The sequence below is a fragment of the Lissotriton helveticus genome, chromosome 2_1 (assembly GCF_964261635.1).
Source record: "Lissotriton helveticus chromosome 2_1, aLisHel1.1, whole genome shotgun sequence".
Lineage (NCBI taxonomy): Eukaryota > Metazoa > Chordata > Amphibia > Caudata > Salamandridae > Lissotriton > Lissotriton helveticus.
The window spans coordinates 1,586,931,811-1,586,946,611 of record NC_136059.1 but is presented as its reverse complement, the minus strand read 5'-3'; the positions used below and the strand labels follow the sequence as shown (position 1 = coordinate 1,586,946,611).

The following is a 14,801-nucleotide window of genomic DNA, read 5'->3' as shown; positions in this document are numbered from 1 at the left end:
ACAAAACATGCCCCATGGTTGGAGTCCCCCCTCTGGGGACTCAAAATCATCAACTGTCCAGGAGCCTCTCAGGGCTCTAAAACAAATATGCCCGAGACATTGGAGTCCTACGCTCGGACAATAACGAGGCCCGAGAAGGTCGGAGCAGCCCGCTGCCATGGGGGCCACTCGGGGACACTCACACCAGTAGGCAGTCCCCCTTCAGCAGCTGGAAGTACTGCCCCCTCTTGAGCCACACTTACTGGGCACTCCTTTGTGGCCGGAGCACTCCTCAATCAGGATGCGGCGGGGCTCTGTTTCACCCGGTCCCCCCGTCTCAGGACCGGGACTCAGTGCGGAGCCAGCAGGGCTCCGGGCGGCAGTCTCCTCACTCTTCTTCCGGCGCGGTGGGGGCCAGGCACCGGCAATGTGCCTCGCGCCCCCTCCGCAGGACGAGAGGCCGTGCTGCTTCCCCCGGCCCCCCCTCCTCGGGTCCCGGGACTCGGGACTCTGTCACCCTGCTCCGGGAGGCGGGGTGGGCTCCCGACCTCCCGCGTTGTCCATCTCGGGGCTCCCTCTAGCTCACGGGAGCCCCGCACCGACCACACGCCATCTCCTTCCCCCTTTTCGCTGCGGGGCGGGACTTCCGGCCAGGCCGCGCCACCCTTGGCTGGCCGGCCAACCACTTCCAGGTTGTCGCGGGCAGCGCGGCGGCCCGCTTCAGGCACTCGTAGGCTGGGGCTGCATTAACCGAGGGGTGGGCTCCCTCGAGTTCAAATATAAAAATAGCGGCCAGGTCCCTGGCAGGATGGGCACCTGCCAGGGGACAAAATAATCGCAAATCAGCGAGGTGGGCACTCCCTTTTGGCCAACCATAAGCAGGGTGGGCACCTGCAAAGCAAATAAAGCGTTCCCAGCGCTAAAGGGCAGGATAAAGCGCTCCCAAGCGCTAATGGCCAGCAAAGTCCTCCAGGGGATAGGAAGAAGGTCCACAGGATCCCAGGGCAAAGCAAAGTCCTTCAGGAGTCCAGGGGCTGGGCAGGTCCCAGGTATTCCCCTGGGCCCAAGCAGCAGCACGCCCCTGGCAGATTCAAGTTAGAAATAAGAACAAATTGTAAGGGGACACAGCCCCTTTTTATACTGTAAATTCCTTTGTCTAGCAGGGTGCAGGCAGTGTGAGAACCAGCTAGAACTGGTTATAGGGAACTTCTTTCAGGTTGAGGGGCATAGGCGACAGTCGCCCAGCAGGAGGTGGAGCCAGCATTGTGGCAGGCAGGCACAGCCCTATTCACTCCTAGGTGCCATCTCCTCCCACTTCCCTGGCAGCAGATGCAGCCTTTCATCCACGGGCTGACTCAGACAACCTCCTGGGGCTCCCCAGCCCCTGCCACCCTCAAACCAGACAGTCAATCCAAAAGCTGGTCCAGGCACTCTTGGGCCAGGCTCACCAGCCAATCACACGCCAGGCACAAACTTACACAAATATGCCAACTTCTAGAAGTGGCACTTCTCCACTAGACACAATCATGCCGCATATACCATTGCGCAGCATTCAATCTCACGAGTTCGCACATACCAAACTCGACCCTGCACTCCCCACACATCAGGAACTACCATGGCATACATATTCCCCATTCATTCCTATGGGAGGGCAGGTCACTCACCACACAGACACAGAGAGCTCACGCACTTTACACTGTACCACAGTGAAAAAGTGCGCAGAGGCCTAAAATCACCAACACCAGGTCACAGAAACAGGCTAGGAAAAAGCAAAAAGTCTCGGGGTGAACCTGCCAAAAGGGCCAGGTCCAACAGACTTCAAATGATCTTCGACCTTAGTGACATCACAGGAAGTGAGGCCATGGGATCTTTAACTTTGATGACATTACTGGAGGGGCTCCACTGAAATTAAAATCCTACAATATGTGATAATCTACTAGCTTCTGTCAACAATATGCACTTCATTATTTTAACATGCAGCTAGTCCCATCTCAGCTACGAGCACGCAGTGTATTGCCCTTTTAAGTATGGGCACAAACCTATTTACATTGATCCTCCGCTCACCTATATGAACTGATTACACTCCCACTTACATCCCCACCCTGCTACCTCTTTATAGAAAGACTCCATTCACCTTGAACACTTTGCCACCTCTGATAAGTCTACACATCACCCACACATGTGTTCCAACCAAGGTTACAGCCACTATTCTTTACACACACAATCAGGCACACATTCCTGCCACAACACAAGTAACACACCAAAGCAACTTCCTAACACAGGGACAGTTAGGCACACATTCCTAAAACACAGTAAGATGTATAGACCTTAAACAGACAACTAAACACACTGGTCTAGACACACCTTTTGAACACTCACAGTAGGGCACACTTTCCAAACAAGCACACAATTGTTACACACTCAGAACCTCCAAACATACATACATTCCTAATACAAGAGGAGGCACATGAAACAGACACAGATCTAATAGGGGAGAGAATGTGGCCTACTGGCTTTGGTGGTCGACCTCGGAGCTGGGGAACTGGGTTCAAGTCTCGGCAGCGACGCTCAACATTCTGTGATTCTGGGCAAATCACTTAATCTCCCCGTTTCTAACAAAAACAAATGTCTCCTAATGTAACTGGTGCTCATGTAAAGCTCTCTGATACCTTCAGGTCTAGTTCGCGCTATATAAAACTCCACAAAAAAAATATATGCATAGATTATTAACACAGGGCCTGAATTAGAGTTTGGTTGACGGGTTACTGTCCGCCATATTACAAGTGCCATAGGATATAATGGACTGGTCATATGGCGGGCGGTATATCCACTACGTTTGTGATGGAATAACCCTGTCCACCAAACTCTAAATCCGGCCCAGAGTCATAAACATGTTACTAACCCACTAACATTACATACACTGTCAATATGAGATATTTCTCTCATACAGACCCACACGTCCATAGAAGGAAATTCATATCAATATTTCACTTGATTTCTCTCATTCAAACAAGCACAATAACACACTCACACACAAGCTATTTCTCAATAAGCCTTCAGGCATCCCCATTCCATGTATGGATAGTTCATTCATTCCAAGTTTTTTTTCTTTTCATTCTGTCAATTGTAAACACACTCTTGTATAGCATTCCATTTTAAACCTATAGGAATGTCAGACGCACCCATATAGGCAAATATACTACACTAATACATTATGTACAAATACAACCAAACGTGTTACATAACCTCATTGCCAGATGTATATTACAGACGCATGCATACATACACAAACTCACACACAGAAATGCAAACAGACATGGATCATTTATATCAGGGTCATAGCCAGCAGTATGTGTTTTGTGGAATATGGTCTAGAGTAATGATAGTAGCAGGAAAGAGGTCTGTCTGCAGCCAGAAAATCAAGTAACCATTGTACAATATAGTGACATTTTCATTTCGCACTATGCATATTTATGATGTGTGTTTACTTTCTTGAGGAATAATTGGGCATATGTGTGACAAATGGTGAATTTAAAAGCAAATTGGGCCAGTATAATTGGCTAAGCTTAATATAATGTAATTACAACTTTATAGAAACTTATTGCAGAAAAAGGTGTGCACGTTAGTGTAAAGATATTAATGTAGGGCACATGGTAACAGTTTATTTGGTCAAAACAGGATAACATTTAAAAATAACTTTACAGAAAGCTTGACGAGGAGGAAGACAGCAAGACAGCAGGGTCTCTCCAGAATGATTTATTAGCTGAAGTTGTTGAAAACTGTGCATTTCTAAGTACACCATATTAATTAAATTTGCCAAATCTGCCTGAGTTTTAAGCATAACTCACTCAGGGTCTAAGTTTAATTTAGACAGAGAGTCTATTCACGAGCCACACACAAGACTTTTATATCGGGCACTCACCTGAACATACCACTGCCATCTAACGGCCCATCGAATTCATACGCCACAGGACGGTATCCCTATTCAAGGCAACCTTTCAACTAGTCATCAACCAAATTACACACACACACACCACAAACAAACCACTACAAACACATCTGCCCAGACTTGCTGACAGTTGGTGCACCCACAACCTTCACAAATAATGATTTTGACTACCTTTTTACCACCTGTCAGGTAACCAACACCATTCTAAAGATTACCGAATGCATGTCTAGTGAACCTTTACAGATAGTTCCCATGATAGCCACATGAGGTTCAGGAAGACATGTTGTACATATGTCTATAGCGCACTTACAGTGGTAAGCCAGGAAAAGCACACCTTTGAATTGCGTCATGCCACCGCATTAGCTGCAATCATGTTGGTGGCATGACACAATGCAAAAGTGTGCTTTTCGCAAGTAATCCATATACCTCTATGGGGCCGTCTAAGGAACCGAGAGGCCCATTTTGCGTTGTTGGATTTGTCTAGGAGTATTCAGTGTGTTTAGGTTTGACCACTTTATTAATACAATACAAAGGTGTACTTTTTCTGAATCATTTGTTTACCCCACCGGATCCGTATGAATAACCAAGCAGCCTGATACACATTGTAAACTGTGACTTCAAGTATTCGTGCACATATTGATTACAGGATGCCTTATTAAAGTTTCCCAAATTCCAGAGGTTCTAGGGAACTCTAGTCATGTGAGTTTTTTCCTGATGAGACATAAAGACTAACTATAGATTGCATCGTTGACATCCCCTCCCTAAGTTGCTTTACATTTTTTTTACATTTTGCCAGTAGATACCATATATGAACAGCCAGGATCTGCGCTTACGTTTGTTAATGTGAAATCATGCACAACCTTGAATTCTGCTCACTGTCTTGTTCTATGTTGTTGTATAGATATTAGTTCACTGCTTGAGCACTACATCGTCTGCACTACTTTTGATACATACTGTAAAGTATGTTGTTGTGATACTAAACATTGGAAAATCATCAACCCGCAAGACATTGTGTCCTCTATTTGTTTTCAATAACATTGACTATGATACAAGTTACTAATTGAATTTGTACACTTTTCAAAGTAAGTAGAAGTGTTGGTGAATTAGTCCGTCAGGACATTAGTTTGACTTATTACACTTACTCTGATTCTTGTCGGCAATCAGGGGGCCCCTTGTGTTGAATACATGAGTTCCCTAAAGAACACTCCAAAATCCATTCAAAACTTTAAATTTTTGCACACAGGGTATTCTGTGACAACATGGCTTATGTTCAGTCCACCATTGTGTGCTGTGTGAGGACTCTAATGCACTTGTCAATCGACGAACAGAACATCTACCAAGTTGGGGTTAGAGGTGTCAAGCAGGCCATTCTAAGGCCATAATTTCCTCAAATAGAGGAACAAAAATGATATGGCTGCTTGCCTATTGAAGCAGTGACCCCATGGAATTTAGGTATCCACGCACAGCCACTGAAAGGTTTACCCTACGGCAGCTACACCTAAGTCAATTTTCTAATACTTCACTTTTGTATGGTTCAACATAAAGCAAGTAGGAAAACACAGGGCTGGCTGAGGTCAGCACTGGGGACAGTAAACACAACTCTCCTGCCTCTTTCCTTGCTTAGAGTAGACTCTACAATGACAACATGGTTGAGTCTTTTTAGCTGATTCAGGAATGTGATCATCAAAGTTTTTTGTTGTTGTTTTTTTAGAGTTTTATATAGCGCAAACTAGACCTGAGACATCGGGTATCAGAGCGCTTTACATGAGCACCAATTTCATTACAGAAGGCCACATTATTTTTTTTTAGGCACTGGGAGATTAAGTGATTTACCCAGGATCACAGGATGTTGAGCGTCCTTGCAGAGAAAAGTGTTAATGTTGCTGTGTTGCCACATCCTGTGGAGCATATGAAGTGAATACTGCTGCTTCTGTAGTAGTAAGACTTTCAGTGATGGTCATCTGAATGTCAAGTAACGATATTAGTCTTCCGGGGGTGGTCTGACGATAAACAACAAATGCATTATATGTTGCCATCTCGATCAGGAGGATAAACAATGTCTTCTAGCAAGTGGGAGTGTTACGATTCACATTATATGGCTGAACAAACTGGTCATTCTTATGCACTCTGCCCTTGTACTTGTTGTAATCAAGTATAGAGGTGGGCTTGTTAACTTCGGCCATCTGATCCCAAACAGTGACGGGGGAAGGGCTCTCATCATGAATTGTGGTACGCCGGTACGCATAACGCCTATTAGAGAACTTGACTGCGAGCAGTTCGTTGAAATGCAATGCAGTGCTCTAGAATTGTTGGAGATTCTAACAAACAAGCTCTTGTGGGAATCCTTTGTGGCACCAACAAACTGTACTGCATGCCACAATGCCAGCTTTGTACAACTCACTGCCCTAGTCCCAAATAGAAGTTGACCACATAAGGATTATAATCTTTGTGAAGCAATGGCATGACAAGCTCCCATATAATCTTTTCTGTGACTCCTTGCATGGCAGGGCAACCTACAGGGTTTAGAGTAGAATCCTTCCATGTACCAAGCCTTTCTGGTTTGGATGTGAGGCCATTCAATCAGTCCAAATGATATGTGTTAGTTGTGACACAACTTTTTAAATCTCGTATAGTTGAGTCAATGTTTATTTTGACTGGATAGGAGTGGTTTCTCAACCCGTTGTGTTCCAAAGCCTATGTAGGTATTGTTATCAAGTATAGAGTTCATAACAGGATGTGATGCGTGACCGGTTCCAAAAACAACTAGCACATATTATTTGTCGAATATGCACACATCATTTGGATTGATGGAAGGACTTCATAGCCAAACCAGGATGGCTTGGGCACAAAAGAACAAGATGTATGTGGCTAATAAACAATAGTGAATATACTAAGCCTTGAAAAAGTCTGATGTAAAGAGATGAAACCTGTTGTCTACAGTGTGGAAATCAGTGTCAAGAAGATTTGAATAAAGAAATTCCTGTGAAAAATAAATACGTGCAAATGAAATGTATGCATCCTGTGATTCAAACCTTTATATATCATATAGCTACAAATAACAAATTGTGTGTGCTGATCATTTTCAAATGAAAATATTTTGTTTATATAAATCAGCAGATTAGGCAGGGATGACAGATTAGGTGTCATTTAAAAAAAGAAAATTGTGCTTTTCCCATGGGAGCGCAGTGGCTCCCCGGGGTAAACTATCCATTTATTAAAAAATGCCACATAATCTATAATTTCTGCATAATCTGCACATTTACACATACAAAATGTGTTTGCACTGTAAATAGGAAAAAACCGACCCCCTGACTCTTTTTTTTAGGACAGGTATGGTTTCTCCTGGGAGACGCAATTGCACCCCTCCTCGGGAATCACACATTTTCGGGGAAAAAAATTGCAACTATAGGGGGTCAGAGGGTATGGCAGTAGGACTGACTGCCTGACAATTAAATTTTTTTCCCTTTCCCCCAGGAGAGTGATCTCACTCCCAGGGGAAAAAATACACATTTTCCCCAAAATATGCTACTACAAGGGCCACCCCCCATATAAGGTTCCTGGTGGCCTTATTGTTTTTCTGGATGTGGATCTTGGTCGAGCTGTTATCCACAGCCAGAAAGACATGACATGAATGCATCTTTGGAAAGGAAAGAAGACCCTCCCCTTTCTAATGATGCCTCACTGAAACCTGCGGAGGCATTACAGCCCCCCAAAACCCCAACTGTTCTCTTCCCTGCTGCTGGTAGAAATCTAGGGGCAGATTTACTATTACTGGCGCATCCCTGCATATCGGCAAGGATGCGCCAGTAATTGTGTGCCGCAGCTCCGCCACCCATGATGCGCCACATTTACAATGCGGCGCAGCATGGGGCAAAAACGGCACAGATGCGTCACGCAGCGCAACGCAGCTCCAGCAATGATCAGGGAGGCCCTATGTGTACAATGCTGCGTCAATCCTTACACCTGCTTCAAGCAGGCGCAGGGTGGGCCCAAAAGTGACTGAGTGACTCAGCCACTTTTGGGAGGCGTTTCTGCGCAGGAACGCCTCCCCCTGCGATGGTACGCCTCTTCTGGCACAGGGCTTTACAACGTGACGCATCTGGGTGATGCGTCACGTTGTAAATACCCCGCTCCATGGTGCATCTTTTGCGCCGCCGCTGCATCACAAAAGTGACGCAACGGCGGCGCAAGGGGCTTGTAAATCTGCCCCTTATGGCTTAAGTGCAGCTTGCCACTAACGTTACAGATGGGTGGGATGGGGGCCGAGCTTAAGCGGAAGAGATTCCGAATCACATTAGACCTTGTATATAATTTTCTTTTTTTATCATTCGGTGCTCGTGCCAGTTTCAGTCAATGGCCGACAAATGGTATCAGTCACTGACACACACCCACACTAAAGGAGTTAGTAAAGTTTAATTTTTTTTTTTAAACAATGTTTAAAAATAATCAGAGGGATGATAGAACTTTTTTTAATGTGCAAATCTGCTGGGCAAAATATTTTTGCTAATCTTTAATTTATAGGTTAAAGTCGTAATTGTAACCAGTAATATTGTGCATTAAACAACAAGCAAAAGTAGCTCAGAAGTGGATTTAAAGCAACATTTGTCATGTCACATTTTCGAGTAAGACACCATTTTATTAGAAATGGATGGTGTTTTCTGTTTTCTCGTTCATCCTGCCCCTGCTCATTTCCCCTCTCAATCAGAGACCCATTGCAAACTTTCTCTCCTCATAGTTTTAATGGACATGGCAGGATTGAAGTCAGTTGGTGCACTGGTTAGAAAACGTGTATTGTGATTGAAACTTTCTTTGTGTTCCTTATGTATCATTTAGAGATTTCCTTTTGGAAGCTTCTATGTAAACCTGCTGAAGGTGTATTATGTAAAGGCGATTTTCTAGAAAAAAATTCTCATTGTATGACCACATCTCCGGACTAATGTTGCTGAGAGAGCAAGGGGCGATTTGCCTTACCTTAAATCCTTTGCTGCTAGGACTTTTCCGCCCCTGCACTATGCCTTTTTATGTGGCTATTTGGGGTAGTTTGTGCTTAGACCTTCATAGCTTTTACTTCAAATAAGATATCAACTTCACATTTGCATCCTTTTTTCAGCATCCTAGGGTATCTAAGAACCCAGGGCTTGTGGATTCCCCTGAGGGCACTGAGAAATTAGCCAAAACACATTTCAGGATTTTGGAAAAAAGTGTTGCAGAAGAAAGAGTCTGATTTTTTCCCTGCAAATGGATCAACAAAGGTCTTGAGGTGCTAAAATCACCATGTTCCCAGCTTTCAGGAACAGGCAAACTTGTATCATAAAACCACATTTTTCAACACTGTTTTGGTATTTTACTGGGAGATAAATCATTTATCCTATTTTTTGTACTTTTAGCCTCCTTCCAGTCAGTGGTAGAAACAGGTGTAAATCCCATGGCAGATCCTGGAAAGCTATACATTGCTGAAAGGTTGACACAATTTTGAATTCAGGAAGGGATCATTTGTGTAGGTAAGTCAAGGTTTTCCTTTAAAAAGTAACTTTTGAAGTAAAAAAAATGTTGAAATTGAGTTGAAATAAACGGCCATTTGTGTCTACCTTTTCATCTGTAACTTCTACTAACGTGGGCAGATTTTCAAAAGCAAAATACTGCTATGTCCGCGGGGCCCTTCTGTCTGCGAAAATACATAGGGCTTGTAGGTTCACCAAGATTCCGAGGTAACCAGAGTCAATAACTGAGCCACACCTTGCAATGGTTTTTTCATTAGGTACTGGGTGTGAGCAATTTATTGGGTAAAATATAAAGAGTGAAAAAAGGCATCAAGGAAAATTACATATATTTAAGATGTGGGCATAAGATATGGAGCTTAGAAGAAGTGGTTATTTGCACATCTCTGAATTTGTGGGTGCCCATACTAGCATGTGAATTAGAGGGCATTTGTCAAAATGACTTTCTTTTTCCACATTGTCTTACATTTGGAAGGTGCAAATGCCGAAAAAGACAATTGGTAATACCACTTGTTCTGCCGTTCTGTATTCCCCTAAGTCTCCCAAAAAATGTACCTCACTTGTGTGGGTAGGCTGGTTGCCAGCAACAGGAAACAACCAAAATGCAAAATGGACACATCACATTTTTCCTCTTTTTTCCAATGTGCCTAGATGTGGATATTGGGCCCTAGCTCAGCCCGCACCAAGTGAAACCTAGAAAACCTGTACATTTTTTAAAACTAGACAACCAGGAAAACCCAGGATGGGTGGTTTCTGTGGTTCTCACCAGTTACTATTACCCAGAATCTCTTGCAAGTCTCAAAAGTAGTCTAAAAAAACACATATTTTTACACTTCTTGATGGAAAGTTCTGGAATCTGGGAGGAGCTGTATAATTCCTTCTACCTGGAATTCCCCCTAGACTTATGATAAAAATGGTACCTCACTTGTTTGGGTAAGCATGGTGCCCACAACAAGAAACAGTACAAAATACTAAATGGACACATCACATTTTTCCACTGAAAACTCACCTTTTTTGCAATGTGCCAAGTTGTGGATTTTGGGCATTAACTCAGCCTGCACCTAGGGAAACCTAGCAAACAAATCCAGGATGGCATGACACGTATGATTCTCACCAGGTTCCCTTGTAAACCTCCAAATGTATCTAAATACATTTTGATCATATTTCTGTGATGGAAAGTGCTGGAATCTGAAGGATGCCACAAACCTCCTTCCACCCAGCTTTCCCCTAAGTCTTCTGATAACAATGGTACCTCACTTAGTAGACCCTGGAAATAGATACAAAACTATAACTACAAGCACAAGCACAACAGCTCTAATTAAATACATCACATTAATGCCAACCATGAAATCTGAACAAATAATATAAAATGATACAGACCAGTCAGTTTACTTTAAGCTCACGGTTGCTCCCAAAAACTCCACTGCGTGTGGTAGAACCTAAAACATGTGGGCACACAGTCCAGGTTTAGACGGATAATCTGAGCTGTACATACGATCCCCCTTCTACACACTTCTTTGGATAGAGACTCTACATCTCCACAGGGAAAGTGTGGGAGGAATGTGATCAGGAAAGTGGCGGTCTTTCAGTCTAGCCACATCCTCCACCACTGCAATTCTAGGAACTCTTGCCTGTTCCACTACAACTGCTGTAACTGAACAAATGTCATATTTGACTCTGAAGAACAATCCTTGAACACAACAAAAGCATTGAAGGTTACTAAATAGAATAAATTGATAGCCAACTTCGTATACCAAGCATAAGCTTTATGTATCTCAGTGTAAGATTCTATATTCTGATCTACTCTACCTAAACCACCCATGTGCTTACTGTATTCTAAAATCTGCACTTTAGCAACCTGACCTCAAACAGTCACAGGTGAAGTTCTTTCATTATGGATGGTACCCAGCTTGTAGATATCTCTCCTGTCTGAAAGTTTCACTGCTAGAAGTTCATCCCTACGCAAGCCACTGCCCGTTCCCTTCTCAAATTTTTTACAGAAACGCTCTTTTGGGTAACCTTTACGGGTAGAGTGGATCATGCCCCAAGCAAGTGTCCACTTTGAAAAATTCCCTGAACAATTGCACACCAGTGTAGAAGTTATATACGCATATATGGTGACCTTTGTTAAAAAGTCCTCTACCAAGTTCCCACACAATTTTCTCACCGACTACGATAGTGGATGGAAAACCGGGGGGGTCAATAATTTAATCCCTACCGATGTACACCCAGAAATTATAGTTATATCCAGTATTACTTTCAGACATCATAGACATCTGAATTCCATAACATGCCATCTCGCTAGGAATGGACTGCCTAAACATCCAATGGCCCTTGAACAGAACCAAAGATTGATCCACAACTATTTCTTTCCAGAGAGCATAGATCTCTGAAAATCGATCCACAAAGTGATCAAGGACAGGCCGAATCTAAAAAAAACAGTCACAATCAAGATGATCTTGTGGCAATGCTGAAGAATTATCAACAAAATACAGCATCCGAAGAAGAAGCAAATACCAATCATGACTCTTGGTTGCAGAAAATATAGCTGTAGCCACCAAGGGACTAATAGACCAATATGAAGCCAGCAACAGCTTTGTATCAAGTCCATCAAAAAAGTTAAACCCAAGAACTTCTTCAACTCTTCCAGATTTGTGGGAGTCTACCTGGTAGCTTTTGAGTGGGGCTTAAGTCTGGCACTATTGTTCCTCAACTACTGTTCAGCATGCAAATTAGTGTGGTCAGCAATCTCATCCAAAAATACATCAACCATAAACAACTGAAACATATTTATAGACTAAAGGTTTGCAGTATTCACTGCACACCCTGCAACACCACTATTGCCAAGCAACGCTGGCTGCACCATGTTTTGGGTAACCCAGAGTTCAGCTCTTCCAATGGGAAGTCTTTCAGCCCCAGGTTGCAATCCAGATGCCTCTGGCTGCACTATCTGCACATCAGTGTCCTCCTCTAAAAAGAAGCACTTCCTCCACACTGAGGGGGCGATTACAATGTCAGACGGGAAGCCTCCTCCTGACAGTTGGAATCTCCTTGACCATGATGGAGCCCTTCTGACTCGGTTGATTTATATTATGCATGACCGATTACAATGTTTGCAGGCCTGAAGGTAAACTGCTCTATCATTCCGAATTGTTTCCGACTGGCTCGCGGAGTATTTGTGTCAGTTGGAACTGCATCGTACACCCCTGTGCACAACGTGTCTGTCATCTGGATTACAATGTTGAATTCAAACATCCTTTGCGCATTGCCTGTCCCTGAAAAGGCTCCTGGAAAGTGACTTTCCCCTAGCAGGGCCCCTTCATCCTGCGGCCTCCGGTTGCTGCGGCCTCCAGTTGGGGGCTGAGGGGGTACCTAAGGGACTCCCCTGTAAAACCCTGTACTGTGTGGCAGGTACCGTGGGGTGCCTGTGACAGGGTGGAGCATTTTACACACACACCTCATTTCACCATAGAATCCTGTGTTATGGCTGGTTGTCAGGCAGAACACTAGCTCCCATAGGAAGCAATAGAAATCCGACCTAACAGTGTTCGGTTGTATCGTAATGCAGTGTACAGAACCGCTCACTGCGAGTCGGTCGGTCCCGATTCCGAGTCGATGTCGGAGGACGCTTTGCACCCAACATCGTAATCAGCCCCTGAGTGTGGCTTCATCATCAGATCATTTTTCTCAGACAAACACTTCACTACCAGAATCCTGGACTTCCTCCTCTTCCTTAGATGCAGAGTCAGTCTCATAATCATGATCAGAGGAAGTCTTGAAAAGCATATCAACAACCTGCAGAGTGGTAATCCTGTGGCTAACCATAATCCTTACTAATAAAGATTACTTGACAAAGAAGTCAACCATACACAACACTGTATAAAATAAGTAATAGACAAAGTGTGGCTCTATCAAATGGAAAGTAAAACTACTGGTAATCTGAAAGGAAGAGGCAATCAATACAAAGCACACAAAGACCTATATATTGAAAAACAATACCACTCACTTGCAGGAGACATCTAGACTCACTAGTACCTACTCTGCACAGACAAAGCAATCACCAACGATATCCCCCTAGAAAGTAAGAACAAAAGAAAATAACACACAAGACAACCCAATACACATTGTGCGCAGATTCAATTAGAAGTTGTTGTCCTCATTCGCCACCAGCCTTGCTTCACACTCAAGCCTACAGGTATATTGACAGACTTGGATGTTACTAATACCAGATGAGGTAACTCTTCTACTAAGCTCATGTAAGCTTGGAGACAATCGTCATAATACTTCCAGAAAACTGGGAGTAACCAACTTAGTCCAACGAGTGCCATGACAGCATAATCATAGGACCCTTAAAATATATTTTTTTAAATATTATTTAGTGGTTCTGGGCCCATTTTAACAAGTCCCAAAATGCTGTTTTCTTTCCACTGCCAGATCTGGCTAAGTCCATCTTAGAAGTCTCAAGCATTTAGGTCAGCAAAACAGAATAGATGGGAGGGGTAGATTCTGTCCATCATTTACACATTTGCCGCCTAGCTAACAAAATAGCATAAAAAAGGAGGGATCTGGATGGACCCGTAACTTGATGTGTGAAGCCAAAGATTATCAAGGACAAGTCTATCCGTATTGGTCAACCCAAAATGTCTTCTAAAAATTTACTAACGCTTTCCCAAAAGGTAGCCAAAGCAGAGCACTCTTTAAACATATGTATATACTAGCCTTCAATCAAACCACAGCTCGCACAACTAACTGGTGGACCTTTTAAATTTTTGGAGAGCCTTTGTGGGGAAAAATAAGCCCCATGAATAGTAAACAGATGATTTATTTTCAACCATGCTTATTTGACTTTATTATGCAGGATCTTACAAGAGTTCTGCCACAGATGGTTGCAATGTTGGTCAGGTAAAAATTCCCCCCATAATTCATCGGACAGTTTATATTACGGTACCAAAAAGAAACCTCCTTCCTCCCAGGTAGTTTAGCCACTAGCTGATGTTCTAGAATGCTGCCACTTACTATAGATTTTTTAAGGATTTGTTGCGATTGGCCCAACTCCTCAACTGAAAGTATTTAAACTTTGAGAGGCCTTCTCCAACTCTGTCTCTAAGTTGTTCCCAAGAAATAGGGGGGCCTTCAGTGACAAGGTCCCCCCAAACCACCAACCCAGTTTCTCTGAGAGGTAGTGCCAGCCTGTCTCTCAGACACTCCGGGGCACCAGGAGAGTCCCAAAGCGGGGCCAGACTAGAGAAATAGTTGAGTCCAGCCATACTTTTAAGTTTGGCCCATGTTTTGGCGAGACCCTGAAGAACCTTCAGCTTAACCTTTTTTTTAAATGTTGGGTCCCCAAATTTAAACAGATAGCCCTTCTCAGGTAA

At 43.6% G+C, this 14,801-nt stretch overlaps 1 long non-coding RNA gene across 1 annotated transcript in view; it reads left to right on the top strand.

Moving 5' to 3' along the window:
• The window catches only part of LOC144819860 (uncharacterized), a 111,909-nt gene that overhangs the window by 23,955 nt on the left and 73,153 nt on the right, over positions 1 to 14,801 (top strand). Inside the window, exon 2 of the long non-coding RNA XR_013607599.1 lies at positions 9,316 to 9,429. This is a non-coding gene — a long non-coding RNA (uncharacterized LOC144819860). The remainder of the gene's footprint in view (positions 1 to 9,315; positions 9,430 to 14,801) is intronic.